This window comes from Parasteatoda tepidariorum, chromosome 3 (genome assembly GCF_043381705.1).
Source record: "Parasteatoda tepidariorum isolate YZ-2023 chromosome 3, CAS_Ptep_4.0, whole genome shotgun sequence".
NCBI lineage: Eukaryota > Metazoa > Arthropoda > Arachnida > Araneae > Theridiidae > Parasteatoda > Parasteatoda tepidariorum.
In genome coordinates, this window is record NC_092206.1 from 18,878,463 (window position 1) to 18,896,857 (window position 18,395).

At 29.8% G+C, this 18,395-nt stretch overlaps 1 protein-coding gene across 2 annotated transcripts in view; it reads left to right on the forward strand.

Moving 5' to 3' along the window:
- The window catches only part of LOC107453449 (uncharacterized), an 82,679-nt gene that overhangs the window by 40,527 nt on the left and 23,757 nt on the right, over window positions 1-18,395 (forward strand). For both annotated transcript variants that reach the window (XM_043046833.2, XM_043046834.2), the window contains exon 3: window positions 11,652-11,719. The gene's annotated coding sequence lies outside the window, so the exon portion shown is untranslated. The remainder of the gene's footprint in view (window positions 1-11,651; window positions 11,720-18,395) is intronic.

Genomic DNA, 18,395 nt, shown 5'->3' on the forward strand with positions numbered 1-18,395 from the left:
ACCTTTTCTACATTAATTTTGCTTTTTAGTACATAACATATTGCCTATACTTTAATTACTGTTGATTTTAACTTATTTAGTTTCATTGAAATACGATTAAAAAGCATAATTATAAATAAAATAAACACGTATCTGAAATAATTTTAAAAATACTAATTCAGTAAAGTAATCATCACATATCAATTTTGATCACACATATCATACATGCATCAAGCCTCATTTTTAAGGCTCTATCATTTAGCGGCCATAGTAGGAATGCCACCTAATTTTGACTGTAGTCAAGTGACGTGGACAGCGACTGAGCTGGTATCCCTCTCTCCAAAATTCCACAGTGAAACCAAAGAGAGGACTTTCAATAACACTTTTAATATTTTCACGTGTATACCATGCTTTAATGAATTGATGAAATAACTTTTAATAATCCATTCAGTTAGTGTATGCTAGATTTTAAAATTCAAAATCAAACAATAAACATCATAAACAAACAATAAACATGTTCCCTACATCGGCAATTATAACCAGGAAGGCGACCTCACCTGATGAATGATTCTGGCAATAAATTTAAATCTTCAAATTATTTTCCAATGCAATTAAACAGTATGAAAAATATTTAATAAAACAATTATGAAACATAACTTGCATAACACAACATTACAATTTTTTGTTCCTATTACAATCTTCTGAAGTATTAGAATATAAGAAATATGTCATACATTACCGATAGTAAAACAAATATCAGTAACAGCTCTTTTTCACATTTCAATGAAACATTAAACTGAAGTTGTAAAGTATTCACTAAAATAAATCATTAATTGTAAAATTTAGAAACAATGAAATTAAAAAGGAAGAAAAAATTTTAATCTCTTGGTAAAGTCAATGAGTCATTCATAGGAAAAAAAGTAACTATTTTTAAATAGCAAATTAAGATTTTTATTATTGTCAGGGCTTGGTTTCATATTATCTGCTTATGTATATGCTTATTTATATATATGATATGCTTATTTGTGCTTAGATTATATGCTTATTTTGAAAGGTCCATCGACGAAGTCAAATTTTTCGTCTTAAGTGCCATTATTTTTGTCACTTTGTAACTCCCCAGAAGTTTTTGCTTTAACTTTGAACCAGGGCCAAACAGTGTTCTTTTAATATCTAGGTCTTCATATTTAAATTTTTGTGCTTGCTTACGGGGAGATTATATATAACGCCGCTTTTCATCTTGAACTTTGCAGATTAGTTTCTTTGCGTTTTTACGTAGTTAATATTGTTGAAAATTAGCTGTGGTTTCTTCGTTTAGGAGTTCTATGATCTTGATATCGTTTCTCGACTTTCTTTTCGTAACAAAAAAGAGTTCAAAAGGGGGTCATCTTAATACTTTGTTTATACGTTGAGTTCAGTATCTGTTGCAGTTACTGGGTTCATGGATATAACATTTTTCATTCAGCAGAGAGAGTTTTAAAAGGATGGCAATAATGGTGGAATTTTGTTACTCAACTTGACAATTAGATCTTTTTAAACCATCTGTTATGGCAACATGATTTTTTTATTGCAGTAGTCTTGAAATACTGCAAAGGTAAATGCAGAACCTCTGTCAGTAATTATTCTTATTGGAGTTATAAATATATTGCGTTGCTTTTGTAATCCATCAATGACTTCTGCTGTGTCCGTTGATTTTGCAGAATAGAGTCAACTGAATTTAGTAAAGACATCAATAACCGTGATGTTTATATTTCTTCGAGTTGGTTGCAAGTGGACCTAAATGACAAGTTTGAAGTGGTGTGTCATCTTTCTTGATTAGATGTAGCATGCCATCCTGTTTGTCGCGTTTTCAATTTGTAAGAATACGCGTCACACAATTTGCAATGCATTTTTCAACTTCTTCGTTCAGATGTGGTATATAAAATTCTTTACAGACCACTTATTGTGTACGTAATACGGTAAAATAATCACGTTCATGATCGGTTTTAATGATGTTGGTCTGCATTTCCTCAAGCACTACAATTAAATAGATTCCTTTAACAGTTTTGTACAATGATTTGTTCTTCAGTATGTCATCATCATGAGGTGTTCTTTGGAGAAGAGTTCTTATGGCAGTTATTTAGTCATCAGTTTGTTGCACTTTAAATAGTTGTATGTAAACTATCTTGAATGATCATGCACTGTGGAGAGCGACTAAGAGCATCCACGTGAACCATCTTTGTACCTGTTTGGTGTTCTATAGTGCAATCGAATTCTTGAAAATATATAGCCCATTTAGCCATGGGGGAATTAAGCTCTTTTTTGCTTAAAGTTTTTACTAAGGCGTCACAGTCAGTAGCTACTTTAAATTTGGTACCAAGCATGCAAATACGAAATTTTGTAAGTGCTTCTACAACTGCAAATACTCACTTCGGCACTTCGAGTTCAAAACTGGTATACTTTCTATTATTGTCTTATGTTTTCTTTGTCAAGTAGAACACTGGATAAAGTTTGTCATACGTAGATTTTTGAAGTAGAACTACCCCCAAACCATCTATCGACGCATCAGTGTGAATCTCAGTCGGAGAATTTTGACTAAAAATACTTAAAACAGGTTTTCCGAAAGAATTTGATTTTCAGAAACGAGGCTCTTTTGAAACTGAAAGGAGTTGTCCTACGTAGGAGGACACTTAAAGGCTTTGTTACAGTCGAATACGAGTATGGACTTTCTAAAATAACCAGTAAGTTCAAGAAATCGGCCTCGTCTTTAAAATTTTTGAGATTTGGATAATTAAGAACGGCTTTAGTTTTTGACGGGGAAGGTGATGATTTACAGTTTTCTATTACATGTCCAAGAAATTGTATGTTATTATATAAAAATTGTCAATTTTTAAAATTTATTTCAAGTCCATAATTACGAGCTATCTCAAAAACAATATTTAGATATTCTAGAGCTTCAGATTCATTAGCAGTAGGCATAAAAATATCATCCATATACGGCAAAACAATACCTTTGGCAATTAGGTCGCAAAAAATAACATTTATGTAACGTATGATGATTGAAGGACCATTACTAAGACAGAAGGGCATACGTCTGAATTGATATTAACCATTATATGTAACAAAACTAGTGTATTTAGGACTTTTTTCAATAATCGGAACGTGTAAGGACCCATTTATTAGGTCAAGTGTAATGAAAACTTTAGAATTTCGAAGACAATCTAAAATATCGTCAATTAAAGATAGATGATAACATTTGGGGACACGTAAACAATTAGGATGCGGTTTAGAAAAATGACTGATATCATTACAGTTAAAACATCGTTTTAGCTTATTCTGAAACATTCAATTTTAAAGGTTTTCTACAGTTGATTAAGAACTAATCAATTTTAAACTTAATCACGAAAAAATCAGAGCTCCTTAAAAAAATTTTTTTATTTCCAATGAGCTGCACAATCGGTCTTGCCGATGAGCAGACCTAGTGCCTTCTCCAGAGCTGGTATCCACTCTTTCAGGACCACCACAATGGGTGCGATACCGTTGGTCATGTTAATTTGGATGTCTAGTTTCTGCTACACTAGATGGCAGCACCGAGACTCTATTTGGATGCTAAAGTGCGCTAGGAATTTAATTTTGCCGGAAATGCCAAGAGCCAATAAAGCACTCCAGGGATCTTTTACATGCCGCATAACCATACGACATGGCCGCTGAGGATTTTCTGCATCCCGAAAATCCGGTGTCTGGGCCGGGGATCGAACCCGCAGACTTGGGCTCAGAACGCCGACGACAAACCAACTGCGCCATCCAGCCACCCTTAAGAAAATTACTTGTGTTAAATTCTATTAAAATCAAGAATTCCGAATTCGAAATTAAGGAAATTTCACCCACCTGGGTATTGGGTGCAGTCCCTCAACATAATGTAATACCAGTACTACATCGTCTTTTAACATCTGTAGAACTTTTTTCTTGAGGGAATATAAATATCACACATCCCTTGATTCAACGTCTTTGAATCATATCGTCAATATTCAGTTGAACAAAACTTTTTTTTTCATATCCAACACACAAACTTTACATCACAATAACATGGATCATCAGAATCCGTATAACGTCTGTGAAAGTCTTATTTAGAAGTTTGGTAACGTCTTTCTGAATTAATTTTCGTCTTGATTAGAACTTCCGCCGTCTACTTTTCGTCAGACAGCAAACAATAATTCTTCTCTTTCCACTCCTTGGTTCGAACCCTGTCGGTAACAAACAAACATCTCTCTAGCACTTTTGAGACTATGCATTTTGCTCGAAAATGAGTGAGTGAGTATATGCTGTTTTAATTCTAAACACATGGAGAGCTTTTTAAATTCGACTTATTTGTTTCCGTGCTATTTTGACACGTTTTAGTACAATTTTGAGGAACCCTTTTTTGCAGCGTATTACATGATGTAAACTTAACTAATTCCTGAATTTTTTGTGATTATTATTTCACGCGGTACAGAATTCGTTGAAATCATACACTTTAAATTTTAGACTTTTTTGTATAATAAATTTATTGAAAATTAGACATTATAAATATATATCTAATCTCTTTCCCAAATGAAAAATTTAGTTATTTTAATATCACCTCTGGTGATCATCTTGTTAGCTTTTTTAAATATGTAGAATTTCAAATGTCTCTGTAGTGATCTACCAAAAACTAATCCAATTTATATTAAATAGGATAAAATCATGAATGAAGCATACTAATAAAGGTATAGTGGTATGCCAAAAAAGGAAATGGGCATACCACTGTAGTATGCCCATTTCGGTTCCTTTATTTGTGCTTTATTCTAGTTGTTTTGCTTTATTTATACGTAGCACAAAATATACTCTATCTTAATTTGACTTTATAAGTATATACTAATATTACAGAAGTGAAAATACGACTTAAGTCACCTCTTAAATGATCACACTTTTCAAAGCACGGTTTGGAACATTTTTCAAGACAGTTTAGCAAAAAGGAGTATCATTGTGAAAAAAGAAGTTTAATTTATCATCATTACATGTTCTAGCATTTAAGCAGAAAATATATTAATTAGCTTGATGTCACTTTTATATGCATCCAAAAGTCTGTTAAAATAAAATTCTGTGCATATTAGCAAGAAATGTTGTGTTGATATTTATAATGCTCTTTTGCAAACCAATAATTTTCTTTTTAAAGTTCCTTCAAAACGAATTTTACAATAATAAATAATTTTAAAGCCTGTATTTGGAAGACAACCCGGATTTATAACAATGATGAAACTAAAATATGTAAAAATTAGTTAATAGACTATGTAAAAGAGTTAAAGGACAGCGCAACCAAACAAATTAGTATTAATGAGATAAGTTAAAACTAAATCTGTATTCTAATGTAGCTGCCCACATTTGCACTTTTTTAAAAACGTTTTGTTTTCTAATGGCAATAAATTAAAAACTAAACCAATTTTTAATACATAATTAAAAAATTTTTAAATTTCTTCTAAACCTTACTTTATTTTAATTGGAGCTTATAAAGAGCATTTTTCTTTCTTATTTGATATCAGCTTTCCAAATTGTAGCAAATATCAGTTAGTAAGAAGTATAGCATATATGTGTACAATGGACAAGAATCTCTAGAAGAAGAAATACTGTATGGACTACTGTATGCTGTGGAAGCACTGTTGCACACTTGAAGTCAGTCTTCTCAAACTGTCAAAATAAATTTAAAAAACATGCTCTAATGATCTGTGTTTTATTAACGCTTAGGATTTCAACAAAAAAAAAATCGGTCAAAACAGTTATGTTAATATCACACTGCAATTGGTGATGTTTTTGCGCAAGAGACAAATTGTGCCTATTAAGGAAAGTATTTCTTCAAATTCATATTAATTCAATTTATTATAGATATTTAAATATCCGATCTGTACCTGGAAAATAGAATAGGGAAAAATACTTTCTTACTTGTATCCAGAAAATTTAATGAAATCAGAACTATGCATTTTCATTGGAAAAACAAAACATGTGATGTATGATGTGTTTTCAATAAATGAAACAGCTACAGATTACATGGTACATGTTACAATGATAGAGGTTGCAATAACAGGGATTAATCCAGTATATAATCCCTGTCATTGTTTGCCATAGGTCAAGTAAATTCATGCTCCACAATTTCTTGACTGATGGTTTCCAACTGGCGGCCCCAGACCACTTTTGCTTTCTAGACCAGTGATTTCCAAATAGCGGCCCGAGGGCCGCATCCGGCCCGCGACTTTACACTTTGTCGACTCCCGGGCACCTCCACTCGCCGCGGTTTTATTTGTCAACTGTTTCACCGCCTTATCTAGTAACCCTCACTCAGAGGCAACCCTACGCTCGCCGCAATACAGCACTCGCAAAAGTCATAAACGAATCTTCGCGCTCATGGATATTTTTAAAAGTTGCTTGTTGAATTAAGTTAAAATTTTATCCTCGTTTAAGACTAGAAAAATTCAAATAACGAGATCAAAATACTTCGTCCTTCTATAAAGAAAAAGTTACATACACACAATTATTTCAGTTAATTACATACATATTTCGGTTAAAAAAATTTTCAAATAGAAACTATTCTTGTAAATTAAATAAAAATCTGGAGTAATAAAATATTTATATCTTCAGAATAATCAATTTCTTTTGAATATCTTAATTAATAAACAAAGTTTAAAAAAATAATCCCCTATATAAATCATCACATTATTAAGTGTACATATTTTTGAAGATAAAAGTATTAAAAAAAATTTACGCAGTTTGAAAAATAATTATTTTTATTTCCTTCATTTTTACCAGGTTTTTTCAATTGTTTCTATTTTGGAAAAAATATGTATTCTTCAAAATGCTTACAATATCTTAAAAAAATTGCATATATTTTATACTGAACAACTTTTGATTGACAATATTTTCTTCATAAGAGAGTCCTTAAAAAAATTTGAAAATATTTTCATTAAATTTGTTCAAATATTTTCTGTAAAATGCGTGCTATTATGAAAACAAGGAGAAAAAATATTTTTAGTAAAGCCATGACATAAAGAAACAAATCTATGACATATTCACTACTATTTTCGTATAGTTAATTTATTTTTTATAACATCAAATCATATTTATTAAAACTTAAAGTTGTGGCTGCTTAACTTTTTTTAATGTTTCTTAAATTTGTCAGGGAAAATTCCGATATTTTCCATTTTTCTTGCTTCTATCACTATTATTTGTATATATCTGAAATTACTCACCTTCGTTTTAATTGTTTCCTAATTAATTTTATCATATATTTTGCTATATATATTTATCCTTTCATTCTATGCTTCATTAATTTCATAACTTATCCATCTTGTAACTTTTTATTCATAATTTTATAACAACTTTAGCTTATTAGATTCTATAACTCAACAATTGGTCTATATATTTTATAATTTTTTTATTCAATTTTTGGGCTTCTAAATAAGATATGGAAAAAATACTATTAAAATTATTACATTTATTGTCAATCTAAAATTAGGCCTTTTTTTCCTCCTAAGTGCGAAAACACATTTACTAACTTAAGGTAACGTAATTTAACACGATTCATCTATTTTAATAAGAACGATTCAGAGAAAAGCAGGATCAGAAAAAGTGAGATGTGTATTTTAATTTATATTCTGCTTCAAAAATGAGACAAAAGAGACACAGAAAACTTTTCTGTTATTATTTAATAGTATTCATTAGTCTTTAAAATTCCAAAAGAATTTTTTAGTTGCTGGAATCATATAATAGTCTCATTTGTAACAACTTGTTTTTTAATTTTTTTTTACACAATAGCTTTTATTGTATGTAATTTGCTTTAAAAGTTCAAATATTTATTCTTAGATTGTCATGCAGTCTGTGTGTCTGAAAACTGTATGACCTATTTTATTTTATTTGTTCCTTGCAGAATGGTAATAATTGTTTCTTATTTGATAATAAAAATCTTACTTTTGCTGAGATAACTGATCGCAGGAGTTTTGTTTTATTATCATAACATCGATTAATTTTTTTGAGAAAAGTGTAAGTCCTCAGCCTTTCAACCCAATTGCTTTAAAACTACTTTCTTTATTTAAAGAAAATTATTAAATTTAAAAATTGTTAAGATTCTCTTATTTGACTCAATATCTTGTCTTTAATGAATCAGAAATAAATAAACAGATTGTCCTTATATTGTTATACAGTTATGATATGAGAATGTCAAAGTTGATGCTTACTGTTTACATTATATTTTTATTTTACAAATCATAAAAAGTTTTCTTTAATCAAAATTGTGTTCACCTCATAAATATACTTTAACTGCTACAAATTTTTCAGTCTTTGCTACCAAAGCTGTGGAGTTGGCTAATACGTATGAAGGAATTTATCGTTTGGGACATAACATTTACAAAAAAGTGTCAAATCTAAGTACAATTGTTTGGACGCAAATATTGTTGGCACTGCAAATGGGAATCATTACATCAAATTTAATCATAGATATCAATGTCAGAAAAGTAAAAAAGAATAAATTCATGTATAAAGCTGACAGCAACAATCTCCTCATCATTACACGTATATAAAAAGAAAATGCTTAAAACTCATAAATTGTGTAGTTACTTAAATTAAAGGTTCTAAAAACTAAACAATAAGGTACAAAACCCTGCTGCATTATAGAATATTGTGTCCACATACTTGGTAAAGACACCATAAATTATTTGCAATAATTTTATAAAAATAATTAAAAAGCTATACCCTACTCATATATCCTACACCCACAACAAAACTTTATCCTAAAAAGGAAATAAAAAAGTAAGAAATAAATATGTGTTTCAGGAAGTCCGAATAAAAAGAGAATGATAATACACAAAAACTTTTAAAGCAGCTAAATTTATTCACACCTCATGTTCACTCATGCGTTTTTTAAATCGTATGTCGCAAGTGAAACATGCGCGAATTAATATTCGAAGATTTTCGCGAGAAAATTTGAAAGCTGACTTGGCGAATGTAAGATTGGCGAATTTCAAAACACGGTGCCAAAGAAGTGCCCGGGAGTCGACAATGTGTAAAGTCGCATCCGGCCCGCAAAGCCTTTTCTTGTGGCCCGCGAGCTAAAATATATTAGTTGTCATTTTTTTTGCGGACAATTTTCGTAAAAAATCTATATGGGTTTAAAATACTTTTCTTGTTAATAAAAACCTAATTTCTTCGTTTCTGTGAAATTTATCATACCAACGGTGCAAGAAAAATTATTTCTCAGGTTTTGCATCCAAGAAAATATTTATTCAAATACAAAAATATTCGTGTATGTTGCTTTTTTTATGTCATTTTTTTGTATTTTGTAAATGTGTGTATCATAAATTTTCTCGAGGAAATTCTTCAATTTAACTTTTTGAAACCACTCATTATTTCGGACGAAAATATTTACACACACATTTGTAAATTTTAAATTTAAAATTTAAATATTTATTTTCTGGTGATTGCAGCAGACAAACCTCAATTTTGTCATTGAACATTTTGTGTGCTACTGTGCAAGTTTTAATACCAACTTTTTTAAAGTTTTATATCTTAACAATTAGATATCTGTTGCACATTAATTGTTTAATACATGGGTGCACATTAAAGTTATTGCACCCCGAATTTTTTAATATGCAATTGAATATTTTTAAAAATCTACTTCTTATTTTAATTTGTAATTCAATACTTTTGTTTCGTACAACTTGGTAAAAATCTGACAGTAATATTTAATGTTCCTTGAAACATAAAAGAGTCCTACATAAAATTTTGATAAAGTTGCTGCCCGCTATTTGATTTGTGTTTTTAATTGTGGCCCCCGGCCTCATGTAAGTTGGAAACCCTTGTTCTAGACAAGCTGTGATACCCACACATCTGATGGTGAACTTCTAGCTGCCAGCGATGGTAATATTGCAATGATGCGTTTACCACTGAGCCTCCGCGGTTCTGATAAACTTGTAATCATTTGATATACTTTTAAATACATAGTTTTGTACTTGCAGCAATATTATTTCATTGATTTTTATTTTTTTTCGTCACTTATTTATCTGAACGATATTTAAATACTTTTATCAATATTATCGGCGCCCCCGACGCTATCTCATTTTTTTTTCATGACTGTGGACCTCTTAGAATTTTTTTTTACATGATATTTATTTTAAGCTCTGTATAAACTATTATGATCGGTGAGTTCAGTAATTTTGAAAGCTGAGCATTGGCCTTTCTATTAAAGTTAGCACTTTCGGTTAAGGGGATTGAAACGTTTATGAATTAAAATAATGGAATTTTTCTCTTGTTATTAAAATACTATTTTTTTACTACAAAAGTTGTTAAACTAATATTTTAATGAACAATAGTTAGTATTCTATTTTAAGAATTAATAAAATTTTGATTGTTTCAGCTTTTAATCCAGTATACACTATCTAACCAAAAGTATCCGGACATCCGGATGTTATGGTGGTGGAAGGATAATGGTGTGGGGGTGTTTCTCGTGGTTTGACCGGGTCCGTTTGCTCCTGTGGTTGGAAACTGAACTCTGAGATGTGTGTGGACAATCTGGACAATGTTAAACTCCCAACTCTATGGCAATATTTCGGGGAAAGCCTATTTCTCTTCCAGCAGGATAACTGCTCCATTCACTCATCGAGATTTGCACAGACTTAGTTTGACGGAATGGGTGTGCAAAAACTGGACTAGCCTTCTCAGAGCCCCGATCTAAACCCCATAGAGCATCTTTGGGACGAATTTGAGCTCAGATTATGTAGCCAGCCAAATCAACCATCCTCTCTGCGAGTATTCACTTCAGCTGTGGTGGAAGCCTGGAAGTTAATTCCTATATGGCCACCTATCAAAAAATGGTGGAAAGTCTTCCCAGACGTGAGCAGCCTGTCATCGATGCAAAAGGGAGACCAGCATCATATTAATATGAGATTCAGGACACTCTAAGTGCATACCACTGAGTATCCGGATGCTTTTGGCCAGATAGTGTATAATTGCAATGCACATTGCATCAATATTACTTCTAATTAAATACAGAAACTTTCTGCAATAAATAAAAATGGCATATTCTACACACTTAACATGATCTTTTTTTTCTGACATGAGCAGTATTTTTAACAAAATGCTTTAAAATTATTAAGGTTTAAAATAGCATGATATATTTAAAATTAATTAGGACAAAAAATATGTTTACTCTGTAAGTATTACATTTACTTAATTGAGAAAGTTCTAATGTTAAATTTAAAGCAATTTTTACGCAATATCTATCACACTTTAAATAAAACAAAAGAACTTCATTTTTTTAAAATTGCATCTTACTTAAATTGAAATTCATATTTCTTCATTTATTGGACAAAAGTTTAGTTTTTGTTTTGAAAAAGTATCTGATTAATACGTTTTATACTAGACAAATACAAATTAATATTATAAGAAGTAAAAAACTATAGTTTTTTTTCACGAGGATGTATCATGTAAAATCTAGAGTGCCTGTACTCTAGGCACTCTAGTAAAATCTATACATTGCTTTTATGGAATATATATGACAGCCCTGCAGCTCTTAAATATCTCTAACTTTAATTATATTTGAAAATAACTGATACATTCTTTCAATATTTCTGTTATCATTTTTATGTCATTAGCATACGAACGTTTAAAATTTACTGATTTTACATTTTTTCTTTCAGAAAGCGCGTATTTATGCTACATGAATATGAAGAGCCCAGACTGTTTTATTTATTTTTATCAGGGTTTGGTAAGTCTTTCTTTACATCATTTACAACTGAACTTTTTGAAACTATGAATTGCGATCTTATTTAGGGTAACGAAAATTGTTGCTGAACATTTATTTTCACAAAAATGCCTGACAAACAAAATATTTCCGTAGATTTTGAGAAATTTATTAAGAAATGAAAAATCATCTTTTCCCAAACGGAAGAGTTTAAACTTTTTTACAACTTTATTTTCTTTTTATTTAAATATTTTATTAACATTTTCTGTGCTTTCTGAAGTTTTAATATAATGCCAAATTTAAAAATCTATTTTCTATAGCTTTATTGAGTTTTAAAAATTCAATTCATTTAGTGGAAGTAGAAAAAATTCATTACAAATCACAGAGTGTTAAATGATTTAATGATTTAATTTTGATAAGGTACTAAATTTTAAAATTGATTTAATTTGTTTGATTGATAAATAGATTAAAACTGATTGATTGATTGTTTATAGAAGTGAAAAAAAATCCAAGAAACCAAATAAAAGCGGAAATATTCCGTTAAAAACTACACATAGAATTCTTCAATCAATGAATTATTTATTTAATTTCGATCGAGTACAAATCTTTTCGTTTTTTTATCAATTTAAGAAAAATTTTGTGAAACAAGAAATTAAAAATCACTATGAAAAAATAAAGGAATTTTGGAGTTAATTTTTTAATTCTGATTAATTACTAAATTACAAATCTACTGGCAGTAGTTGTAAAGAATTGATGAAAACCCAAAGAAACTTTGGAAAGAGGAATAATTATGTTAAAACAATCACGTAATTGATTGTTTGGGTTAATAACTAGTTTTTAAATTATCTACATTAATAAAACTAAGAGTTTGAGTGACTTCGGTGTAGGACGTATCTCTTTTATAACTCCATAATCATTTGTGAAAGGGAGATTTATCAAAAGTTTTAATATATCTGTTCGGCAGAGACGTTTCAAATATTTATTTTTATCCATGGTTTAGCATTAGGCGATGTTGTAAATTAAATTGTACCTCTTTTTGTTGTTTTAAATATTTAAACGATAACATCAGTTTGTGCTAGCTAGCTTTCAGCTATGTTTTATCGAAACTGTCTCACAGAGAATTTTTGTCACGTTCTTTAATAATTTTTTATATTTCATTGATTTATGTCAGGTCAGAAAGGATCAAAATCAGTATGGGGGGACATTACCAAATTATTAATTTCAAAATTATTTGAAATTCATATTATTGTTATTGATAATATTGTAACATTGTTTATTTTTATTGAAGTTACGCTGTTGAAACATTTTTCTTTAAATATTTTTTAAAAAATGTAAAATCAACAGTTATTTAAAAAAATTATGTAATGAAGTGCGAAATTAAAGGAGAAAACTTGCTCATTGGGGTTAAATTCTGACAATCTTGAGTTGGTTATGAGAAATATGTTGCATAATTTTCGGTTCCGAATGAATAGTGTAATGTCTAAAAGCATGTTTTGCTTAAAACAAATCAACAAGCAAGACAACAAATAATAAAAATATTAGATTTATTAATTGTGTCGGTTCAGCTTTAAACATGATTGCATTTTGTTGATTAACACTGATTTATTGATTATTTACTTTATATTTTTACCACCCCGTACGAAGAACAGCTAAAGTGTTGCTGTGCAAATTTTTTATACGGGTTTATTTATAAAAATATTTAGAAAGTTAAAAAAAAAGTTTCATCTTACAATTCAGTATTTGAATATTTTCTTCCGCTTTCCTTTGTTACGCTAGTTTAAACAATTGTTTAAAATTACAGCCAGTAGATTTTAAAATTTCGTACATTATAAATATTTTTTTTAAAAAAATTAATTCATAATTTCATTTTGCTTACTTTTATCATGATGTATACGGAATTTTTCAGCTTCCTTTTGTTTCCCTATATTTTTTTTCTTATCAAACAAATAGCCATACGATTTTAAATATTAGTACTTGGTTAAAATTGTACATGCATTTTGCTTAGAACTTTGTAGACCGAACATATTGCGCCTGAAGATCTAGCCTCAGTGCATTTTTTTCTTTCCTTTTACTGTCACAACTAACTATGCGAAATGGAGAGATCTCCGCGATCCCTCGTGCACTGATAGTTTACAAAACTGTGTGATCTTCCTGATCCTCCGGCAAAGTTTTAAAATCTGTAGGGAACCGATTATCCGGAACGATCGGGACCATCGCTATTCCGGATAATTGATTTTTCCGGTTTTCTGAATCGCTACAAAAAACCGTTTTTTTTATTATTAAACCCAACTAAAAAAAATATTAGGAAATAATCTTAAAAAGAAGAAAAAACAATGAAGTAGTACAGTAATGATTATTTCTAAAATGATGGTACGGTAAACATCTTTCAGAAAAGAAAGAAAAAACCTAAAATCTTATGAGGGAAAAAAAATTATCTTTTCAAAATGGCGGGAAAATTTATCGAATTTCGTTCCGGTATTTTGGTTTTCCGGTTTTCTGATTTCCGGATAACGGGTTCTGTACTGTATATGTAACTTCGTATTTCAGAAATGGAACGGAATCTTGGAGCTTTGGTATTACATAATTTTCATGACAAAAGTAAGTGGGTTAATTGAATCGACAATATAGAACTACGTTAATAACGTTTAAGTAGATAACTAATACGAAGGATAGAAAATTATACACAACATTTTTAAGGTTAAAACTTAAAATATATTTTCAAAATTATTAATAAAATAAAAAATATTTAAATAAAACTTATATAATATATTTAAAATATATATACAGCATATTAATATATTATTCTCGAAACTTCGGTGACAACTTTTTTGAATATCTCTGAAATTCATTGTCTAAGACAGTGGTGCGCAAACTAGGGGTCGCGACCCTTGTGGGGGTCGCCAGAAGTTTTTTGGGNGGCACAACAAATTTTTTTTCCAAAGAGGGGGACGCAGGTACAAAAAGTTTGGAAAGCACTGGTCTAAGAACTGAAAACGACAAATAATCTCTAATGTAATACAGGAATGCTTGGAGTGAGGGCAAAAATTTATCATATTTTATTTTTATCTCTGCTTTGCATTCAATTTAATAATATTATTTTAATCACATTAATAAAAGTAATATTTAAATGGATAGGCGGGATAGCCTGGTTGGTAGGGCACTGGACCAATGTCTAAGAGTTCGTGGGTTCGATCCCGGCCAGCAGTAACTGGTGACAGATGCACGTTTAATCTGTCGAGTCACAAAGTCCTCCATGTTCCCATAACAAATCATACCTGTAGGGGTACTGATCCATGAGTTTCCTTGTCTTCTGGATTGGTTCAAAATTACAAGGCTGCGGAGTTGAACATTAGTAGTCGTAAACCCAAATTTGGGTCAGCTGTTCAACGATGGTTATAAAAATATTTAATTGGAGCCTAATGATAAATTTTTTCATATAGATACCGCAAGCATCAATTTTACCTTTGAATATTTCTTTCTTGTTATTCGCAAAGAGATTCTTTGAATTATCAGAATACAATTTCGTATTTTAAACAATAGCAAAAAATCTCATCAGTATAACGAACAATTGTCGCTGTAACCTGTTCGAAATCTAAGTTAAAAACATTTTCAAAAGTCTAACTCATGTTGACTTTTGAAAAGGTTAGAGGTTGCATATGGGTTAAAGTCATCTTCTTCTTTTCTCGAAACTCGGGCTAACCATGGGTAGTTTTCACGGTTTCCTTCTCCATGTAACCCAAATGCTGGTTATTTCCATCAAAAAGTTCTTCAAGAAGGCATATTTCTCCCAATACTTGATCCAGCAGCTCCCATGTGCTCTGGATTGGGTTCAAAATTACAATGCTACGAAATTGAACATTGGTAGTCGTAAACTTAAAATTGGGTCGACTGTTCAATGACAGTTATAAAATAACATAAAAATATAAAATAAAAACTCAATGCTGAGGATAAAAAGTTGTTCTTTCATTCTGTATCCATAACAATCTTTTGTAAAAACTTAAAGCGTTTATTGTTCTTAAACATTTTCGAAAATTTCCAAGTTTAAAAGTTACACAAAATTTTAAACTTAAAGTTAAAAAAAAATAATTTAATATTAAAAAGCAATGATTGAAAAGCTTACTTATTTTACGTCAATGTTTGAATCAATCCTTGAAAATAAATATTTATTGTTAGAAATAACGATTCTTGCATGCTTTTGACAAAAGTACAAATTCTAGAATTTTTTGAAACTAAAAATAGAGTGCGTGATAAAAAGAGAATCACCCTAAATAACTTTCGACCTAATGATCGAATTTTCACGCACCACGACTCAATCTTAATGGTTCGTGGGGGTGACCTCAAATATGTTAATTAATTAGCGCAGGTGATACTTTAAGTTACGAAATCAGACACAAAAACGTTCTTTCTTTGAATAAACATAAATAATTTTTTCAACGGTTTTGAGATTCTGATCCTCAAAATAAAAGAGGGTAGCTGCAATCGGGAGAGTGGTTGAAAGTTTGGATCCCTTAATTTTAATTCTTAGTCGAAAAAATTTAAAATGTGAGGTATACAAAGTTTTACATCATTTAAAATAATTTATTTTTATAAAGTGAAATACAAAATTTAAACGAATCGATTCTAATAAATCGAATTTTAATTCTATGACTTTTTTAAGACTTAACAAAAGTGCATTATTCCTCAAAATTAGATTTAGAAATAAAGTGAGTATTAATACTATGAATTACTTTTGAATTAGTTGGAATTAAATCAACATTAATTCACCTTCTGAGATGCAATACTTAATGGTTAGGCGGATAAACTTTATACCTGTAATAAAGACGGATATTTTAAGTTAAGAGTGCATTGTCTCTGAACTGTGTATTGTCTCTGAACAAATACACTGCTTTTAAGAAGAATTATAATTTTCATTCTTAAATGTCTAAAGTAGGAATCATATTGAATTCGCATTTGTTTTTTAGTACAATCTAGCCATATTTGAGAGAATCAAAAAATATAAGCATGCTATTATAAAACTATTTTTTCCAAAAATATTTCCAAGCAAAACATATCTTTTGTAATAATTTCATTTACTTATTTATTTACTAGTCAATCTAAAAATCAACGAAAACTTTTTGAATTGTAAGGACTAATTTTAAAGTTGTCACAACATCTAATTTTGAATGAGAGAATTTAAACGAAATTAATTGAGTAGTTTTTAGAGCAGTATTAAACATTAAAAACAATAGATATTTATCGAGAAATATTAGATTAAATTATGTATTATTAATTACTTATTTAAAAAATTACTTATTTAAAAAGCTGTGAAGATTTGTTTGCATTAAAACAATTTTTGAACTGATCAATAAAAAATAATAAAAATTTTAAAATAAAAGCTTTTAGCACAAAATTGTTTTTGATTAAATGGATTCTGTAATTTGATTTGCTTAAAAAATTACTGAAATATGGCAAGCTCCATTAACTGAACTTGGTACTATATTTTACAGATTGCGATATTTTGAAGTTTAAAAATCCTAAGAGCTCTAAGAGATCCTAATCCTAAGGGATCCTAATCCTTTTTTACTTAGTGTGATTTCGTTTCTGATTTCATTTCTTAAAATACCGCTTGCAATTATTTTGCTGATATTAAATCATCTCATTAAAGATAAACCTTTAAAGTTGCGTGGTTGTTCTTATTAGTATCTAGTACGATCATGATTATCTAGAGATATATTTAAGATACTGAGTCCAAATTGTCTAAAAAAATTATACCGATTCAGAAAAGTTTAGAGTGTTAAACTTGACGTTACATTTTAATTTGCTGAGAAACTCAACTAACTGTAACTAAGAAACTTAAGATTATATTGTGTAGAAAAATGCGCAGGGAGTACGATAAGACAACAAAATTTAGTAAATGATAATTAGTTCGTAAATTATTAGCTGTTGAACTTGTAAAAAATACCATGTGATCCGTTTCCGAACCGCAGGAGCACAACTACTGAGTTCAAATTTGAACTTTTAACTTTCAACTTAATTTAACTTTTTCTACAATTCCAATTTGTTTGGAAGCTATTGCAATTTTAGGTGCTTTTTTTGTAATTTCTTCAGCCTCTTTTTCTTTAAGTAACATTTTGTTCCGCTGCTCCCAAACTATAAAAATTTAGAAACTTGAAATTACAATGGTGTATAGAAAAATGTACAGAGAGTACAATGAAATAAACAAAAATTTAAGATTAGATTATTAATTTGAAAAATGCTAACTGTTAAACTTATGAAAAATATCATGTAAACCGATTTACTGCCTCCTACAACGAAATTATGGAACAGAAATTTCACGGGCTGAAATGGCCATTTTCATTTATAAACTTAACGCGATTTTTTTCATCTTTTTTTTTACGAAATTTCTATTTGTCTAAAAGTTATTGCAATTTTCAAGGGTTTTTTCTAAGTTTTCCTCATTTTTTGATTTAAATTATGCTTATTTGTCCATTATTGCAGAAAGTTTTGTTTCGCGGTCTCGATATTTTAATTTCATACGCTCGCGCTGGAATTTTATAATGAAAGCATTAAAAATAATACTTAAGGAAAATCCACTTTGACGTCATCAGGCCACTTTTCTAAAATTTTCTCCTAGCTGAACGGGTCCCTGCTCTCACAGAATTAGGGAATGGTTTGTTGATACAGTAAATTTGAATAGTGACACTCTATGGTTTATTATTCA